We start from the raw sequence: 7,138 nt of genomic DNA on the forward strand, positions 1-7,138 counted from the left end.
GTCTTCCCCGCCGCCTCGGATCCTCGCTGATGCCCGCCCGCCGTTTGCCGCTCGCCCCGTTCGGCGGCCGCACATCCCGTTCGCCCGCCGCTCGCCCCGTTCGCCCGCCGCTCCCCTCGTTCTCCCCCCATTCCCCTCGTTCGCCCGCCGCTCCCCTCGTTCGCCCCCCACTCGCCTCGTTCGCCCGCCGCTCGCCTCGTTCGCCCGCCGCTATCGAACTTGCTATCGAGCCTGCTAATGAAATCCAACCCGCAGCGGCCCTTTCCCTCTCCAGGCTGCGGGAGGGGTCCGGAGAACAATGCCTGGCGCTGCGCTCCCGGCTGGGCTTTTTTCCCCCATTTCCCCTCGGGTGGAATTTCAGACCCTCCGCCGGTTGGATTTCATTAGCAGGCTCGATAGCAAGTTCTTCCTCCCTTTAGAAAGCCCCGCAGCCTCCTCCGCCCGGCGAGGCCGCCAGCGAGGACCCGCAAAGCCGCCGCCGCCGCAGCGAGGCCAAGCCGCCCGCTCCCACGGCACGGGCTCCCAACACAGCGCCACTCAGCCCGCCCTCGGCGATGCCTCCGCGGATCTGCAAACCCAGCCGAGCGATGCCTCTGGTCTGGGCGAAGGCAGTGGGCAGGCCCCGCCGCAGCAGTCCCCGCGGGCACCGCGCGCCAAGGGCCGGCCAGGCCGCCGGCCAACAAAGGGGCTCCCTCGCCTCCCTCGGGCAGGTTTACAAAGGCAGCGCGGCAACTTGGAGCCCGGCACGCCCCGCAGCCCTCGCCTCGCCCGCCCCCGCCTGGCCGGCGCTCCGGCTACCCCCGGCTGAGGAAGAACCGAGTAGCCCCCGCCCTCCCCCGCCTGGCTCCCTTCAGCCCCCCGGGGCCAAGCGGGCGGGGGGCGGGCGGGACTTCGCCTGTCTCCGCCGCCAGCATCGCCCCTCCGGCGGGCCGGCCTCCCCCGCCCGCCTCTGCTACAGCCGCCGCCGCCTCCTCGACTGGCACAAAAGGGCCCCGCCCGCCCCGCCCCGAACCTTACCTTGCGAGTTTTTGGCTGCGGGGGGAGAAGTAGGATTTTCCTAACTCCCTCCCCCTGCAGCCAAAAACTCAAAGCCTGTATCCTGCCGCCCGGTTTACCCAGGACACGAGCGGTGAAGTGACTTGGAGGAATGGAGATCCGGCCCTTCACTTGCCCTCCCAGCAAAAGGCAAAGCCGCGCAGCTCCCCAGCCGCCAAAGGAGGCTTAACCCCACCCCTCTGTCCCACTCATCGCCCGTGGTCGGCATAACCTCCTCCTGCCTATCCCAGCTTTTCTGCCGGCCACGGGCGATGGGTGGGACAGAGGGGTGGGGTTAAGCCTCCTTTGGCGGCTGGGGAGCTGCGCGGCTTTGCCTTTTGCTGGGAGGGCAAGTGAAGGGCCAGATCTCCTGCCTCCTGCCTCCCCCCCCCCAATGTCTCCGCTGTAGCAGCTGCTACAATAGACTTCCACGCCTTTCGTCCGTGCCTGGCGGGAGGTGAAGAGTTCTTTGCCCAGTGCAAAGTTGACAGCAAGCAGTTCCGCAGTCGCCGAAGGAGGCTTAACCCGCCCGGTTTCAGTGGGGTTTCCCCGTTGCCCAGGGATTCCTTCGCCCGAACGGAGGTGGCTGTGGTGGGTTCAGGAATCCCTGGGCAACGGGGAAACCCCACTGAAACCGGGCGGGTTAAGCCTCCTTCGGCGACTGCGGAACTGCTTGCTGTCAACTTTGCACTGGGCAAAGAACTCTTCACCTCCCGCCAGGCACGGACGAAAGGCGTGGAAGTCTATTGTAGCAGCTGCTACAGCGGAGACATTGGGGGGGGGGAGGCAGAAGGCAGGAGATCTGGCCCTTCACTTGCCCTCCCAGCAAAAGGCAAAGCCGCGCAGCTCCCCAGCCGCCAAAGGAGGCTTAACCCCACCCCTCTGTCCCACCCATCGCCCGTGGCCGGCAGAAAAGCGGGGATAGGCAGGAGGAGGTTATGCCGACCACGGGCGATGAGTGGGACAGAGGGGTGGGGTTAAGCCTCCTTTGGCGGCTGGGGAGCTGCGCGGCTTTGCCTTTTGCTGGGAGGGCAAGTGAAGGGCCGGATCTCCATTCCTCCAAGTCACTTCGCCGCTCGTGTCCTGGGTAAACCGGGCGGCAGGATACAGGCTTTGAGTTTTTGGCTGCAGGGGGAGGGAGTTAGGAAAATCCTACTTCTCCCCCCGCAGCCAAAAACTCGCAAGGTAAGGTTCGGGGCGGGGCGGGCGGGGCCCTTTTGTGCCAGTCGGGGAGGCGGCGGCGGCTGCAGCAGAGGCGGGCGGGGGAGGCCGGCCCGCCGGAGGGGCGATGCTGGCGGCGGAGACAGGCGAAGTCCCGCCCGCCCCCCGCCCGCTTGGCCCCGGGGGGCTGAAGGGAGCCGGGCGGGGGAGGGCGGGGGCTACTCGGTTCTTCCTCAGCCGGGGGTAGCCGGAGCGCCGGCCAGGCGGGGGCGGGCGAGGCGAGGGCTGCGGGGCGTGCCGGGCTCCAAGTTGCCGCGCTGGAGGCGAGGGAGCCCCTTTGTTGGCCGGCGGCCTGGCCGGCCCTTGGCGCGCGGTGCCCGCGGGGACTGCTGCGGCGGGGCCTGCCCACTGCCTTCGCCCAGACCAGAGGCGTCGCTCGGCTGGGTTTGCAGATCCGCGGAGGCATCGCCGAGGGCGGGCTGAGCGGCGCTGTGTTGGGAGCCCGTGCCGTGGGAGCGGGCGGCTTGGCCTCGCTGCGGCGGCGGCGGCTTTGCGGGTCCTTGCTGGCGGCCTCGCCGGGCGGAGGAGGCTGCGGGGCTTTCTAAAGGGAGGAAGAACTTGCTATCGAGCCTGCTAATGAAATCCAACCGGCGGAGGGTCTGAAATTCCACCCGAGGGGAAATGGGGGGAAAAAGCCCAGCCGGGAGCGCGGCGCCAGGCATTGTTCTCCGGACCCCTCCCGCAGCCTGGAGAGGGAAAGGGCCGCTGCGGGTTGGATTTCATTAGCAGGCTCGATAGCAAGTTCGATAGCGGCGGGCGAACGAAGCGAGCGGCGGGCGAACGAGGGGAGTGGGGGGCGAACGAGGGGAGCGGCGGGCGAACGAGGGGAGTGGGGGGCGAACGAGGGGAGCGGCGGGCGAATGAGGCAAGCGGCGGGCGAACGAGGGGAGTGGGGGGCGAACGAGGGGAGCAGCTGGCGAACGGGGCGAGCGGCGGGCGAACGGGACGTGCGGCCGCCGAACGGGGCGAGCGGCAAACGGCGGGCGGGCATCAGCGAGGATCCGAGGCGGCGGGGAAGACCCAGGGAACGTTCCTTCGGCCGCCTAGCAGTTGATCTGCTCGGCAGCGCAGCACCAGCGAGGAGCCGAAGATCTTCGGCTCCTCGCTGCTGCTGCGCTGCCGAGCAGATCAGCTGCTAGGCGGCCGCTCGAGAGCAAGAGGGGGAGAGAAAGAGAGAGAAGGAAAGAAAGAGATGAGAGAGGGAGGAAGAGAGTGTGAGAGAGGAAGAAGCAACATAGAGAGAGAGAAAGAAAGATGAGAAAGGAAGGAAGAGAGTGACCTGATCGGGTGGGGAAAATCGCGATATAGTGTTCGCGAAGATCGAGATGGTAACAATTGCTGAAAAATCGCGATATAGCGTTTTCGCGAAGATCGAGATCGCGAAACTCGAGGGATCACTGTATACTTCTTTTGAAAAGTAGAAAACAAGGGTGGTACATAATACTATATAAACTTTCTCAACTTTTTTTCCAACATGGTTGTTTCATATTGATTTGAAGCTGCTTGAAATGTGTGTGTGTGTGTGTGTGTTTAATGGGAAGCAGCATACAATTATCAATAATAAATAAAATCAAGACTCAAGAAAACAAGTGTTCCCCATTAAAAATTTCTGAATAACCCCATTAGAAAAGTAGGGTCCCTCTTCCAATCAAACCTTCAAATATTGAGTGAAAATGCTGGAGAAATGGGAAGAGGCAAGCCGCCACCCCCCCCCCCCATGTCCTTTCCCAAAGTGAAACTTTATGGCACTTTAATCCCAACCCCCCATGGCTTCCTGGCTGCTCAGACAGGCAGCTTTGCAACATTCCTGATTAAGGGCTTGTTGCTGTTGTGGGTGTCAACATTAATAACTCTTTGTCTTCAATATGACAAGCAAAATCAATGAAGGAAACACTAGGAAGAATTTGAGCAATCTACTCTTTTTATCATTTCCTCGTTAGTAAGCTAGAAGGCACAGTGGCTCAGCAGTTAAGACATTGGGATTTATTTATTTTATTTATTTATGTATTTTGTCAAGTACGTATTGGTAGTATACATAAACACTATTTATGTACATGAGATGGGTACTAATAAGAGGGAAACATTAGGAAGGAATGATAGGCACACTGGTGCACTTATGCACACCCCTTACTGACCTCTTAGGAATCGGGTGAGGTCAACAGTGGATAGTCCAAAGATAAAGTTTTGGGGGTTTGGTGATGAAACCACGTACAGAGTCAGGTAGGGAGTTCCACACATTAACTACAAATTTGGAGCAGTTTACTTTGAATTTGTATCTGTTATGTGCTCGTGTATTGTTGTGAATGAAGCTGAAGTAGTCATTGACAGAAATGTTTTCTGAAACCAAATTGTTTGTTAGAGAGTAGGTTGTTAGTTTCTAGGTCATGGGTAATGAATTGGTTTATTCTGGAAAGGGGCGGCATACAAGTCTAATAAATTATTTATTGTTGTTGTTGTTTTGTTGTTGTTGTTATTGTTGGTTGTTGTTGTTATTGTTGTTGTTGTTGTTGTTGTTGTTATTATTATTATTATTATTATTATTATTATTATTATTATTATTGACTCCGTGACTTTGCATATGACGCAGCATAGAGAGATTGGTCTGTAATTTTCTACTAAACTGGGATCTCCGTTTTTGAAGATGAGGCTGACCATGGCTAGTGACCATAGCTTTGGTAGGAAACTAGTCCTGAAGGATTTTTCAGAGATTATGCTTAGTGGTTCAGCTATGGCTGTGGAGAGTTTTTTTAGGGAGTATGCACATAATCCATCTGGCCCGATTGATGGAGAAGTGCCTAACATGGCCAGAAAGCCCGTATTTTAGACCCAGGCACCACACAATGGGATGAACTTCCATTCTCACCTTAGCTCTTGCCAATCTACCAGTTAAGAAGCAAACAAATGCGAGTAGATAAATAAGTACCACTTCAGTGGGAAGGTAACAGCATTCCATAGTAATGTTGTGGCCACATGGTCATGGAAATGTCTTTGGACAGCATTGGCTCAATGGTCTTGAAACAGAGATAAGTACTGTGCCTTATAATAGGTAACAGCTAGTGAAGTAAAATCCAGAGTCCAGCTAGAAGGAGGTCAGAACAGCCTCAAGGGGAAAAGTAAAGACCCTTGGTGTCAGGGTAGAAATGCTTCCGAGAGTTTGGGTGAGAGGCAAAGTCAATGGTCAAAGTTTTCAGTTCACTTTATCTGAGAATAAAATAATGGGCAGGATATCTTTTAACAAGGCTTCTGATTTTCTCCCCCAATTTAGGCATTATTTGCATAAAAGTTGGAAATTGATATCCTGCAGCAAAATTTCTTAAGCTTGCTGGCTTTAATACTTGTGGATTTCAACACCCAGGATTTTCCAGTTAGCATCTTAAAACCATCAATCTCCAGTGTTATTATGCAATATTGAGGGTTTTCTAGGAGAAATTGCTAAACCGGATTTCCTAGGGAGTAGTTTCTGTAATCTTACTTACGTTTCATAAGAGAGTCAGGATCACTGGTAATTCCCAATTAACTTCACAGACAATTGTTCCAATCCAGGAACCTACTGATCATGACAACTAAGTGATCAGAATAGGAAGATAATCTTCCAAATGAGGCAAAGAAAGGCACCACAATTTCCACTCAAATACCTTAAACTCAAACTGGGCTATTAGATATAGAAGACTCTGATTCACCAGCCCATGTAGCAGAATGACTAAGATATTGGACTACCAGTAGTGGGAGGAGTTGTTTGTGTTCAAATCCACTTTTAGCTATCAAACTCATCTATTTGGACCGGGAGTCACTGCTCACAGTCGCTCATGCCCTCATCACCTCGAGGCTCGACTACTGTAATGCTCCCTACATGGAGCTACCTTTGAAAAGTGTTCGGAAACTTCAGATCGTGCAGAATGCAGCTGCAAGAGCTATCATGGGCTTTCCTAAATACGCCCGTGTTACACCAACACTCCGCAGTCTGCATTAGTTGCCGATCAGTTTCCGGTCACAATTCAAAGTGTTGGTTATGACCTATAAAGCCCTTCATGGCACCAGACCAGAATATCTCCGGGACCGCCTTCTGCCACACGAATCCCAGTGACCAGTTAGGTCTCACAGAGTTGGCCTTCTCCAGGTCCCGTCAACTAAACAATGTCGTTTGGCGGGACCCAGGGGAAGAGCCTTCTCTGTGGTGGCCCTGACCCTTTGGAACCAACTCCCCCCAGATATCAGAGTTGCCCCCACCCTCCTTGCCTTTCATAAGCTCCTTAAAACCCACCTCTGTCGTCAGGCATGGGGAAATTGAGATATTCCCTTCCCCCTAGGCTTATAAAATTTATGCATGGTATGTCAGTATGTATGATTGGTTTCTTAAATTGGGGTTTTTTAAATTAACTTAAATATTAGATTTGTTTACATTGTATTATTATTGCTGTTAGCCGCCCCGAGTCTACGGAGAGGGGCGACATACAAATCTGATTAATAAAATAAAATAAATAAATAAATAACGTTTACCCAAGTACTCTGTCAGCTCAACATACCTCATAGGATTATTTTAGGAATAAAGAAATCCAAGCTGCTTTGAGCTTCTAGAAAAGGGTGGGCCATAACTCTAAATAAGAAAAATATTTATTATTAGCTGATGTAGAGATATCTGTTTCTTGAGGCTTCATTTAGGCCTTCTAAAATGTGTATCTGCCACCATACGGTCTATTTCTCTGTGCCTATCTAATCATTCAGATTATTCTGGTTCCTGCAGACTGCATAAGTGTTAGTTTTTAGTTTTCAGCAAGTTAAAACCCTACATAATCAGCAGCAGATGGTAGTTAACTGGCTGTTACCATGCCTGATGAAGTCGTACCAGAATTTCATAATAGCCAAAAGTTGTAAGAGGTTGCTT

The sequence above is a fragment of the Erythrolamprus reginae genome, chromosome 1 (assembly GCF_031021105.1).
Source record: "Erythrolamprus reginae isolate rEryReg1 chromosome 1, rEryReg1.hap1, whole genome shotgun sequence".
Lineage (NCBI taxonomy): Eukaryota > Metazoa > Chordata > Lepidosauria > Squamata > Dipsadidae > Erythrolamprus > Erythrolamprus reginae.